The sequence below is a fragment of the Tenrec ecaudatus genome, chromosome 6, assembly GCF_050624435.1.
Source record: "Tenrec ecaudatus isolate mTenEca1 chromosome 6, mTenEca1.hap1, whole genome shotgun sequence".
NCBI classification, from domain to species: domain Eukaryota; kingdom Metazoa; phylum Chordata; class Mammalia; order Afrosoricida; family Tenrecidae; genus Tenrec; species Tenrec ecaudatus.
In genome coordinates this window covers 171052058-171065403 of record NC_134535.1, presented here as the reverse complement: position 1 = coordinate 171065403, position 13346 = coordinate 171052058, and the positions used below count along the sequence as shown (strand labels likewise).

The 13346-nt window shown below is 51.3% G+C and overlaps 1 protein-coding gene across 19 annotated transcripts in view; it reads right to left on the bottom strand.

Annotated features, from left to right (window-relative positions):
• The window catches only part of KIAA1217 (KIAA1217 ortholog), a 944408-nt gene that overhangs the window by 329376 nt on the left and 601686 nt on the right, over positions 1 to 13346 (bottom strand). The window contains exon 1 of one of the 19 annotated variants that reach the window (XM_075552497.1): positions 11045 to 11379. The exons of 17 other annotated variants lie outside the window; for them this stretch is intronic. The gene's annotated coding sequence lies outside the window, so the exon portion shown is untranslated. Of the gene's footprint in view, positions 1 to 11044; positions 11380 to 13346 lie in introns of those variants that run through there. One more of the 19 variants, XM_075552499.1, reaches the window with a different exon arrangement.

The window sequence follows — 13346 nt, the reverse complement described above, 5'->3', positions numbered from 1 at the left end:
CATCAAGCAGGGCTGAGATGAGCAATGCTACCATGCAATGTGTCTGACTGCATTATTGTATCTCTCATGCTCTCGATGACTTTAATATAATATATATACATCTCAACCGTAAAATTGTGCTTACTGAACCCATGGGTACTCAGGGGGGTGGGGGGGGGTGCTGGTCCTCCCAATCCTAATACCACATTGCCCTGTCCATTTCAGCTCAGAATGTTTTACAATCACATGTGAAAAAAAACCTTGGCAGTAAGACTCGGTGTGTTGGGGAGTTTATGGTGGAAAATGTGTGCTCACCATTTTGCGAACCAAGTATTTCCACCCAAGTGATGTCGGGATCAATTCAACAGCCATGGGTTTGGCTGCTTTCAGTCTTTCTCTAAAGGGCCTTGGTGGTGCTGGGGCTTAAGTGCTTGACTGCGAGTCACAAGGCTTGCCCCCACCACCCACTCACTCACAGTGGCACAGGGGTCGCCCCGGGGGTTTCACAGACTTGGGAACTACTGTTTCCAATCTAGGGTCACTTTCTGCTTTGTATCAGTAGAATTGGAAGCAATGAGTTTGTTTGTTTGTTTGTTTTCCGTTTTTCCCCATTGGGCTGGTGCATCCTAACGGCAGTGATTATGTGGGTTATTTATCCAGTAAGGAGGCAGGGCTTGTTCCTGTTGCTAGGTGTCCTCAGTCAGTGCTTCTGGCTCACAGGGACACCTTCCCCACCCACCAACCCCCGCCCCTGCGTGTACAACAGCATGAAACAAACCCTGCTGCTCAGAGTCACCCCGTCCTCACAAGCATAGTTCGGTCGGTCCCATTGTTGAAAGAACTCTATCCCTCGCTCACGGAGGGACTTCCCTTGTTTTTTTGTGTGCTGACCCTTTAACTTTACCAGGTTAAGATGCCCTTTTCCAGGGACTAGGAACACGTTCAGTATGCAAGACAAACTCTCCCCAGCAGCCTCGCTGCTCAGGAGTATTCCGGTTTGACTTCTTCCAAGCCAAGATGGTTTGGTCTTCTGGTAGTCCATGGACTTTGAATCTTCTTAAGTGGCTCCGTCATTCAAATGCAGAGCCTGTTTGGGCCTCTTCCTGACTCCAGGCCGGAGACCTGGATCCAGTTCTTAGCAAACTGGATCCCCAACTGTGGCCACCCCCTGGACTAGGGCTAGCATGATGGTGGGCAGGAGGGAGGTAAAAGGACACAGAGGAGAGATCTAGGAAGCAAAGGTATGGTTCCAGGTATAAACATGATGTTTCATAAGACTAGAGGTATTGGCCTAGGTGCATATATTTATATGGTAATACATTGAGGAAGTAGATGGACTTTGGGCCTCTGTTCAAGCTCTCCCTCAATGCAAGAACACTTTGTTCTAACAACCTGGCATTCTGTGATGCTCACCCTCCCGGCACAATTTGAAGACAAAATGGGTGCATAAGCAAATGTGGTGACGAAAGCTTATGGTGCCTGGCTATCAAAAGATATAGCATCTGGGGTCTTAAAGGCTTGAAGTTACACAAACAGCCATCTAGAAGAGAAGTAACAAGCCCACATGGAAGAAGCACACCAGCCTGTGAGATCATGAGGTGTTGAAGGGATCAGGTAACAGACACCAGAAGACTCCAACCAAACAAACATACAAACACATATTGTTGAGAACAAGGGGGTTGGAGCAGAGACCCAAAACCCATCTGTAAACAATGGGACATCTCCTCACAGAAGGGTCACAGGGAAGGGATAAGTCAACCAGGGCACAGTATAGCACTGATGAGACACACACTATTCCTCTGGTTCCTTGAGGCTTCCTCCCACTCCCCCACCACCACCACCACCATGACCCCAGTCCTGCCTTTCAGTTCTGGCTAGAGAAGGACAGGTCCACTGGTACAGTTAGGAGCTCAGGACACACGGAATCCAGGTCAGATAAACCCCTCAGCAATAGAAATGGGAGTAGCAAAACTAGGAGGGTAGGGTCGGGGAAAAGGTGGAGGGTGGGGGGAGATGAACAGGAAACCCATTGCAATGATTGACTCATAATCACCCCTCCCCAGGGAGATGAACAACAAACGTGAGACAGCAGTTGGTGTAAGACATTAAAACAATCAAGATTTATAAGTTATTCAAGGGGTCACCAAGGTGGGAAGTGGGGGAGGGAGGCAAAAGAGAGGAGCTGATACCAAGGGTTCAAACAGAAAGTAAGTGTTTAGAAAATGATGATGGCAACCTATGTACAAATATGCTTGAAACCAATGATGTACGGAAGAAGAGCTGTAAGAGCCCCAAATAAAATGATTTAAAAAAAAGTTTTGGTTGAATTGCATTAACATGCATGAAGGCCCTTCATGTATGATGCCAGTATCTATAAAATCCAGATGTATTTAATACTTGGAGGAAGAGCATGTCATATTTACTATGTCTAATATCATGTCTCTCATCATATTAGCAAAGGCTCCATCAGGCTTGAAACTGACCTACCAGCACCTTGAGGCGACTGTAATTGTGCCCTCCTTAATGAATTTGTTTAAATTACAGCTTTCCCTTGTCGTGCACATCAGAGCCACGACTTGACTCTCTTTCCTCTACCCGTCGTTCGCCTTCTTCTTTAGGTTCACCAACTGATGTCAGGCATGTGCTTATGCGTTCACGAAGTACCTTATGAAGGGGCGTTTCTTTTACATGTGTCCGTTTTAGGACATAGACGCCACCAGCGGAAGAACCGAGCTATTCTAGGAAGAAGATGTGAATGCTTAAAATTATATATGTGGACTACATATATATATATGTGTGTGTGTGTGTGTGTGTGTGGATGAAAATGTGAAGTTTCACAAGTAGCTTGTGAGAAGGATAGGGAGAAACGCCTAACCACCGTGCAGACAGGGCCTGACTTGGCGAAAGGGATGAGGCAGCAAAGGCAGCACACCTGTGCCGCCCCTGCGTTCCCTGGGGTGGCGTTCACGCCCACAGAATCCCAGCTTAAAAGGACGCAGAAGGCTTTCTGCAGCGACTACTGAGCCGAAGAAACGCAACTTCTCTCCGAAGGCCTTTCCTGGCTTTGCTGTCAGATAAAAATCTCCGGCATGCTTTTGTGACTCTCCAGGTCTGAGTCATAAAAGGTCCCTTTCCGCCTTCCATTTAGAAAAGGGCGCCACAGTGACAGAAGGCCAGACCGTAACAGGCCCCAATCCAAAAGGGCTCCTCACTCAGCAGGCCACGGGTGGGGTTGAATCCGAGAGCCTTTTTGTGTGAACTTCCAGGCAGTGTTTTGGAAGAGGGGGACACAGGCTTGTTTCGGTTGAAAAGTTGAGGCGGTTTTTAAAAGATGGACACTTAAACATGCCTGGGGTTCAGAACCCCAAACAAGCGTCTCTTTAGAAATGTGGAGTCCTGCCTGCAAGGGGCTGGTTGGGGGAAACAAGACTCTATGTGCCGCCCAAAGTCTCTGCTCTTGGCAAAGAGAGGTGAGCCCTGTGGCCTAGTGGTTGCCCACTGAGCTGCTTCTGGCAAGATCTGCAGGAGAAAGACGAGACTTTCGGCTCCCAAAAAGAGTAGAGTCTCGGCAGACATCCGGGCTGCTCTACCCAGTCCTGTAAGGTCGCTATACGCTGGAACCCCTCGATGGCTGTGAGTTTGGTGTGGGGGATGGAGAAGAAGGGGGGAAAGCAGCTCCTGCAGGAGGCCACCCTCTGAAAAGGTGGGTGGTGGGTGGAGGGGTATGGTGCTGAGTTTGGTGTGGGGTATGGAGAAGAAGGGGGGAAAGCAGCTCCTGCAGGAGGCCTCCATCTGAAAAATGGGGGATAGGTGCATGGAGATGGGTAGGGGAGAGGGGAAGGCTACAGAAAGTGATATAGAAGCCAATGGCTGGTAGTGCCCCACCAGGAAGGAGGCAGGCTACCCTCCCGGGCTTTATTTAGTTCTGTTTCAAATTTAAAGTTAACATTAAAAAAATTATTTTAAGGAACATATGCATGTGATAAAAAAAAACCACAGCAAAGTTGGAAATAAATGCTCCTGTTGTTTGCAGCCTCCCCCCTCCCCCTCGTCTTTTGCTCAGGTGCACTGGATCTGTTTCACTCTAGAAAGGTGTAGTGTATTTATATCGGCACACAGGAAATGTATCTGCTCTTCCAGACAAATATTATCTGTCCATTAATATTAATAATAACACTGAGCTCCCTTAAACAGTCAACTACACAAGACCAAAAGGCCAACATTCGCCCAGAAGCAAAAGGGGGGAAGGCAAATGGAAACTAGATGGATGGAAACAGAACAAACAGAAAGGAAATGGGGAGCAAGCTGACACACTGTGAACACTGTAACCAATGTGGCTGAACAATGTATATAAAACTGGCTGGTTAGATACCCAATTTGCTGTATGAAAATGGGAGCATCCGCCAGGTCACACACTGCTCTCTCGCTTGTATTTATCTGCCTGGGTTCCATGCCCAAACCCACCTCCGGGATCCATTTCATTGATTGTCATGACCACGGTGAGTCACATTATGTGAATGTAACCCACTCTCATCTCAAGACGTCCGGGGTTGAAAGAGCAAATTGGTGAGTCTTCCTGGGAGAGACAATCAGGCAATACCTTCAACAATTAGGCATCGGGCTCTTTGTCCATTGGATGGGCTAACCCAGGCACAGGCACAACCAGGGTCCTTGCTGTACGGTTCACGCTGGGGGAGAAGCCATCTAAATGATGAGTGGAAGGGTCAAGCCACGACTGAAACGGCTCTGAAGGGATCCCAGCTTTAAATTCAGCGTCAGACACACAGCTTCTCCCCCTCCACGCACACAAGATGCAACAAAATGTCAAGTCGTTGGCACCGCTTTCTTCCAGGAACTTAGAATGCAGCACCGCAAGACTCAAGTCCAAGGACACTCAAACCGTGCTGGGCTGGGCTGTATTCCCACAGACAGGGAGGGAGGGTCAGCAGGGGGGGTGGGGTGGGGGGGTGATGGATGGAGCCCACTTGACCACAACGAAAACACCCACCCTCCATGCACGTGCCCCGAGAATCGGAATGAACAACCAGTGCGAATCTCTCTATTTCTCCGAGTCATTCTGTGTTGGGGGATAGGAGACACCAAACCCAACCCGTGAAGCAGCACGCCTGCCCTTTCTTTGCTGCCGCTGGCTTGGCTTCTGACTGGGAAGGGGCACCTTCAAGGGTCAGTCTTTCAAAGAAGGCTCACAGTGCTTCAGTCTGGAGGGATCCAAACGTCCCGCTGAGAGCCACATTGCAGAAGAGTCCCAGTACCTCCGGAGGCTGCCCCACTGCCAAGTGCCCAGGACACGGGGCCCCTGATCCGGAGCCCGGAGGCACCATGGTAACATGCGGTCTGCTGACCCACCTGCCCTGGAAAGACCACACCTGCGCCCTCATGTAAAACTAAGCTGTCCTCTCCTTTCCAAGAAAGGAAGCCTGGAGTCTCAAGGGTTAATCTAAAGGCAGCCAGTCCAAAAGCAGAGGATTAGGATTACTGCCTACAGGGCAGGACTACTCTGTCCTGCAGGGTCACCCAGAGACAGCATGGCCTTGCAGGCAGGCAGCAAACCACCTGCCTGTAAAATCTCCCCAGAAGGCTTTTTCGAAGTGTGCAATACCGTGTGTATTTGCTCTTGCCATGCTAACAACTAACACACACACACACACACACACACACACACACACACACAGCTATCAGGTTGACGACACAGGATGACTAAGCCGCCTTTGCTCTCCGACTCCAGGAAAGAAAGCCCTTCCCTCTCCCCCTCCCCCCCACACGTTTTCATGAACCAGCAGTTACAAGTGCAGGAGAAGCCTGTGTACATTGGGGAGGCCCACCCTGAAATACAGAGCGACACAAATCCACCAGCAGGGGTCTGCGGCGGCCAGCGTTTCACAATCCACAAGGGAAGAGATTTTCTGCCAACTTTGGGTTTCCCAGGATACTGCCTGCTGCTTCTGGTCAACTCCTGTACTTACCTGCCCTGCCGGAGAGAAGGCTGCTGCAGGGAGGCAGGTGTGAGGGGCAAAGTCTGTGAGTGACAGTGCTGTCCCAGCCCACTTCTGTTCATCAACCCAAGAGAAAAGCTGAGTTCCCCGGGCAGGGGGCGGGGCGGGGGGGAAGGGCATCATTGCCTGGATGGTTTGTTTTGAAATAAATAGGGGTTTTGAGCGCGTGCGTGTGTGTGCGTGCGTGCGTGCGTGTGTGTGTGTGTGTGTGTTTGAGGCTACTCCCCTCCAGCTGTAAAACAGGAGTGTTTCTGATCAACATAAATTGAGAATAGCAAAGAAAGGGGCCTGCGCTGTAAACATCTTCCAGAAATAGCTTTCCTTCGGCTCAAGAGAAGTTCTCTGCTAGCTGTCTCCCCATCAGCCTGCCTGGGGGAAGGTCTAGTTCACATTGCTTCAGACCAAACACTAACAACCACCACCTCACCGTTGTTGGGCAGATTGCAACGCACAGAGACTGTACAGGACAGGGAGGAACTGCACCTGGCGGTTTCTGAGACTAACTCTCAACGCAAGTAGAAAGTCCCGGGTCCCCCGCCCCATCCCTGGAGGAGTGGCTGGTGGTTTTGAACTGCCGAGCTTATAGTTAGCAGCCCCACAGTAACCACTACACCACCGGAGGTCCTACATCTCCTGGGCATGGGGACTTCCCCACCCCTTTTTCCCTCCCTTCCGAAAGCACTTTCATGGAAAGTCCCAAACGTTTACCACAAGAAGATAGTCGAATCCAAACATCTGCCCTCCCGTCATTAAGAGGGTTCTCAAATTCAAAGGCTGCTCTTTATTTTGCTCCCAGCACCCCAAAGCTTGAGCTTTTCATAAGATGGACCAGACCGTGGGAGCACCATGCCAATCCAGCCACTTGGTCGGGGGGTACCCCCCTGGCTCTGACACCACAAATCTTTATTCACCCCCTGCAGAGCACACTGCTGGATGCAATCACCATGCATGTACAAGCATCTTGTCTCCCAGCTACAGCCACAACTCGCTCGGTGCACTGCAGAGCCCCCGGACACGTCTCACACGAGGTACGAACGAAGTTGATGACTTTGCATCACAGGTTCCAGGGCCAGTTGGAGTTTGGGCACCGCAGTCCCTACTGCTTGGGACATGCCGCTCTGCCTTCAAAGTGGCCGCTCTCAGTCAGCGTGCAGTACAGCAACGACGGAACACACAACGTTCCTCCAGTTCTTGCTTCCTCCTCCTGCCCCCCACGATCATGACCCCGGTTCTACCTTACACATCCGGCTAGACCAGAGCATGTACACTGGTACAGATCAGAGCTCTTGACACACAGAATCCAGGGCAATGAGCCCCTCAGGACCAGCAATGATCGAAGTCTCTCTTTCATTTCCTCTCTCTCTCTCTCTCTCTCTCTCTCTCTCTCTCTCTCTCTCTCTCTCTCTCTCTCTCTCTCACACACACACACACACAAATCACAAATGGCCGCTCTGTGGAATGAATTCATATTTGCTTGACAAACTCACAGATCTGCCCTTGGGGCAACAGGATTCTTTGTAGCATTGCAAGATGAGCCAAGAGGTGCAGTGGGTTAGGCTTTGGGTTGGAAACAGTTTTTGAGCAGCCCCCTGGGAGAAAGACCAGGCTTTCTACACCTGCCAAGAGCTTCACACGGTCTCGGGAACCCACAGCGGGCAGCTCTGCCCTGCCCTATAGGCTCCTGATGATTCTGAATCGGAAACGACTGGATGGCAGGGTTTGGTTCTGATTCCAAGCACCACCCCAAGCCCATGCTGGGAATCAGACTTCTGCTACCAGGAGATGAGTGCCATTCACTTGACCCGGGTGGTGGTGGTGGGCTGTGTCTGTCAGGGGGCAGAGCCCCTTGGGAAACCCGCCTACAGGCCCACCGACTCTGACAGCGAGCCTTCTGCCAGGAGTGTGGGAACCCCATACAGTTCTCAACTGTCGAATGTGGAACTATCAGAAAAGTTGGGGGAATCAATAAGAAAAACCTGGAATGAATAAGAGGGTGTTCTCCCAGCTAGGAAGTAGCCGGTGCTAAAAATAACACAATGAAAAACATACTTGTCTCTCACATTCAGTGGATGCAGACTGTAATTCTGGGCTGTGTTTCCGTCTGGGATGGAGACAAGGGAGGGCGGAGCCAGGGTCTGAACACAAAAGGAGGGAAAGACAGCATGTGGACTCCCAGTCCCATCCTAGCCTCTGTCCCTTCCACAAGTCCCAGACGGCTTCATTTCCTGATGAAGAACGTACCTCGGTGCAAACCTACAGGGCGAGACAACCTGGGGGTGAACCAGACTCAGGACGATTGCGTCTGGCAAGTGCCTCGAGGTAGCATCGGTGGGCATTGTTTTAAGAGTAAGTGGCACGGATTCTGGCGCGCGACAGACAGACGGGAAGCGTGTCAGAGGAGAACGGTGCTCCACTGGGCTTCCAAAGGCTGACTTGAACAGGCCTTTCTCCAAGGCGCCTCTGGGGGAACTCCAACACCCCCACCCCTGCCCCACACCCCCTCCGACCCATGGTCTCCGTGCACAGGATAAAAATAAGATACCCTCCTTGCCATCTTGTGGATTTTTGACTCATTGCCACCACCGTACAGTCACTCACTCACACACACACACACACACACTCACACACACACTCACACACACACTCACACACTCACTCTCACACACACTCTCACACTCACACACACTCACACACACACTCACACACACTCACACACACACTCTCACACTCACACACACACACACACACACTCACTCACACACACACTCACACACACACACACTCACACACTAGGGCAGGGTAGAACTGCCCCTCCCTGTGGGTTTCCGAGACTGCAACTCTTCTCGGGGAATAGAAAGCTTCGTCCTTGTCTCGAGGAAGAATTGGCCGGTGGGTTTCCAACTGCTGGACCTTGAGGCTGGCAGCCAGCACGCCACTGTTCTCGAGGCAAGAAAGAGGTGTCGTTGCTGAACTATTCTGCAGCAAGGCCGCGCCGCTCAGAGGTCCCCACCCATTCCCCGCTTAGCACGCATCCCGTCAGCCAACATTTTGGACTGACAGGAGTAATGTCTTTTTAAGTCGACTGCCTATTTGGTGTACTAACGGAGCACGTCTGGGAGTAAGTAGCTAACAGCGGGGGGCAGGGGGGCATGAGGCAATCGTAGCACGAGCCTGATGGTGAAGGTTATCTGTCGTCCTGGAGGGGCCATGATTCTCGGGGGCTCCGCAGCTACGTAACCAGACGATCTTCCACTTTGTGATATGATGTGGACATCCTGCTTGCTTTTTCTGCAGAAAGGTCATTGCCCACAACAACCTCGTCTCTCGGGCAGCCGAACCGTGCCGATGAGTGAGGCGTGTGTTTAACACGAACGATACATCCGGCACGTATCTTTTCTCAAACCTCCCAGGTGGGCCTCCCACACCAAGACAGTGTTCAGAACATGTTTTAATGCATGCTCTGCTTGCTCCCTCAGTCGTTTCTTTTCCTTTTCTTAATGTTTGGTGGGGGGTGTTGTTTTCAAGAGTCGCCATGGTCTTTAAAAACTAGTCAGAACTCTATGCTTCCATTCTCAAGCCTCTTGGATCCAACTCTTGCCTGGAACTAACTCTTTCCAATGAACTTCACAGATCGACAGCCAAACCACCGGGATTCCCATCACATCCTCCTGGCTGGCAAGACGTAGTCTCACTCACTCAGGCTCAAACCTCTCAAACGCCAACACCAAACTCACGAGCCAGAGTCAATTCAGACACACAGGAACCCGAAAGGACAGTTAGAACTGCCGCCCCGCCGTGGGTTTCTGAGGCTGCAAGTCTTTAGGGAGCAGAAAGCCCCACCTTCAGTGGTGACGAGCATCTATGGGGTTCAAATTGCTCCTCCAAAATAAAACCTCAATGCCGACTCGCCGCAACCCCCTGGAACAGGGCAGAAAAACCCCAGTGAGTTCCCCACACTGTTGCACTTCACGGGAGTCGAAAGCCCGGACTTCCCTCCCTTGGAGCGGCTGGTGGTTTTGAACTGCTGACCTTAAGGCTAGCAGCCCAACTTGTAAGCACAATGCCACCAGGGCTCCTCCCAAGGTTCCCGGGGCCTGAGAAAGGAGTTCTGCTCATGAACCGTCAGCATGCGGGGACTAACCAAAAGGATCCAAGTAGAATAGGCCTGGTGGTGACCTGCTCCGATTAGGATCTAAAAAGTCCTGTGGGGCAGATAGGGTCCCCCACAGGTCCGAATGTGTTCACAGGCGCACACCACACCAACTCAAGTAAACGGAAGCCCCTACCACCAGGAAAGCTGGGGCGTGTGCTTTGAAAACTGCCTCTTATCACCAAGACCCCCGCCCCCACCCCCTCCACACTCCACAGCCTCCATCTGAACTGCCTTCTTTGAACTGGGCAGTCCGGACTTCCCTGAGTGCAGAAACTGATTTCTCAGAGTAGATTTTCCCCCCCTTAATTTGGTCTGGGAGAAAGGCACGTGCAAGGAGAAAGAAATGCGCGGCGCTCACAGACTGGAGTCAAACGCTTTCTCGGGGATAGCCCACCGATCTTATTTTTGATGCTTTAAAACTTAAAAAACAAGACACAAAAAAGAGAGACTGCAGTAATGCATGCTGTCCAGAAGTCAAGCTGTTTTCAGAGTTAGGAAAGGGGGGGAGCCGGCGGAAGGCACCTGGGGCTAATTCACACAAAAAAGCATACAGTAACTCCTCGCTCAAATCACCTCTAACTTTCACCTCCGGCCTGGTTTTCGCAGGATTCAGAGGCTCAGTCAGTATTACTGAACCGCCTGCTTTTTGTTTGTTTGTTCTCTCAGCTCTATTGAAACATCTCACTTCATTCAATCAATAAGTAAAATAAAAACCTTCAGGAGGAAAAAAAAAAAAAAAAACACAGCCCAAAGCAGGAACACTGGGTGCAAGAAAGCTGAGCTTCAGGAATTCGCGCTTCCTGCCCGAGAACAATGCCGGGAGACAACCCTCCTGGAAGTGCCCAGATAACTTTTTGCAGCAGCTCCCAAAGGAAGGTGGGGGGAGAGGCCTATTTACCTGTACCTGGGGCGCCACGGGGGGGCTGGCAGCTCAAGTCGAAAATGTAATCCGTGCCCAGGAAGTTTTCGGTGCCGATGGACTCCCTGGTCATCCTTCGGAGCTGTCAGGTAGCCCCCCCTCCATGTCTCCGCCACCGCCACCGTTTTCTTTCTCAGCTTTTCTTTTCCCCAGGGAGCCTCTTGTCATTTGCATAAAGCCTACTTCTAGCCTATGGGACTTTTCGGAGCAGCTACTTGTTAAATTGGCTGTCTTGACATGCTCTCTCAAGCATGACATCATAAATCTCCATGGAAACGCTAGCCCCACCTGCCGACATGCCTACGTTACCTGTCAGGCGGAGACTCTGGGAGAGAGAGAGTTCATTAGTGAAACCTCTTGGAGGGGCTTTGGAGCCCTGCGTGGTGTAATTTGTGTGGTTTTCCCAGGAATGCAGGGACGAAGCCAAGAACGGTGGCTTCGCGCTCAAAGCCTGAGCTGTTTTGCAGCAAACAATGATCAAAATTATAGGCATGCCTTAATCTGCCCCTCCCTGTCGAACAATGCACTTACTGGGCTCAAGAGAAAACCCACTGTGGCGCATGTGAGTGTGTGCGTGCGTGCGCGCGCGCGCGCGTGTGTGTGTATGTGTGTGTCTTTCTCTCTCCCCCCTCCCCCTCCCTCCCTCCCTGCAGGATAAAGTTGCCTCCAATCCATACTGCTAAGGCTTTCCCACTCTGGTCTCCGGCAACCCCTTCCCAAGGTTTACTGGGAAAACTTGCAAAACAGGTTTCCCTCAAGTAAGTGTGTGTGTGTGTGTGTGTGTGTGTGTGTGTGTGTGTCCCTTGTTCTCAATGGATGCAGAGGCAGTTGGGGTGGGTGCTGAGAACTTTTTAACTCTTTCCTAACCCAGGACACCTCTGTAGGCCCATGCTAGTTAGTGAACCACACGCGCAAGGGAGCTCTTGGCTTTTGAGGAAGGAGGGTAAGCAGGATGGAAGAGGCTCAATGTTTACATTCATCTCATCTTCTTTGCAGGAAGGTTGGGAATGAAAAGACAGCTCAGGGTGACTCACTGCCACGCAGGTACTAAGCCCCCCCTCCGTAAGTCTCTGTGCTTTTCATCTCTCCCTGTGTTCACAGTAGGCCCGCCCTGCACAGGCCCAGAGGGCAAGGCTGCTGAGACTGAAGGCTGCAGCCTGTGAGTGACAGTGCTGCCCCAGCCCACTTCTGTCCATCTCTCCAGTAGCTGCACAGCCCAAGAGAAAAGCTGAGTCCCCTGGGGGGCGGAGGGGGAACACACGGGGGGGGGGGGGACACAGGTGCCATTTGCCAGGATAATTTGTTTTGAAATAAATAGATTTTTGTATTGTTGTTGTTTGGGATTTTGGGGGGATACTCCCCTCTGGCTGTAAAACAGCAGTGGGAGTTCATACAGGGAAGTCCGTCGGGGGAGCGCATGTGATGGGGAACTTGTGAGAAAGCCACCGCGGGAGCACGTTAGAGCAGTGGTTCTCAACCTTCCTGAAGCCGCGACCCTTGAATACAGCTCCTCATGTGGGGGTGACCCCCCGGCCACAAAATTATTTTCGTTGCTACTTCATCCCTGCAATTTTGCTACTGTGATGAGTCATCGTGCAAATATCTGATAGGATGTATTTTCATTGTGCCAAATTAAAACATCATGAAAGCATAGTGATTCATCACAAACAATATGTAAGTATATATCGAGAAATATTTCTTTCTAATGACAAATCAATGAAATGTTGTCTTGAAGCATGGTGTAGCATGGGTAACAGTCTCCTTGCCAGGAACTTGTATGTGAGCGTATCTGCATGTGGGCGGACCCGTCTGGAGACCGATAGAGGAGCGGTGTCTCAGTTCATAAGACCATCGGAAATGTGTTTTCTGATGGTCTTAGGCGACCCCTGTGAAAGGGGTCAAGATCCACAGGTTGAGAACCACTGCCTTAGGGGCACCCAGGTGATGGCCGAGTGGCTACTGCAGGAGCACCCACAGGGCAGGAAGAGACAGCAGCAGCAGGAGCTGGAGGAGACGGCCAGAGTGAGTGCCAGCCTGCCCACCTGCCCACCAGATGGAGCTCAGGAGTTTGTGTCCACAGGGGTGCCCTCTGCCTGTACCCCACCTGCAGCCCAGTGCTGTTAAGAGTCTGGGTTTGAGGGGTTCAAAACAAAACCATACTCAATGTCAATGAGCAGCTGCGGAACCCAGAGCAACCCTAACAGGGCAAATCAGAAACTGTCCCCGTGGGTTTTCCAACACAAGAGCTCTCAGGACAGGAGTCAAACAGCCTCAGAGTGGC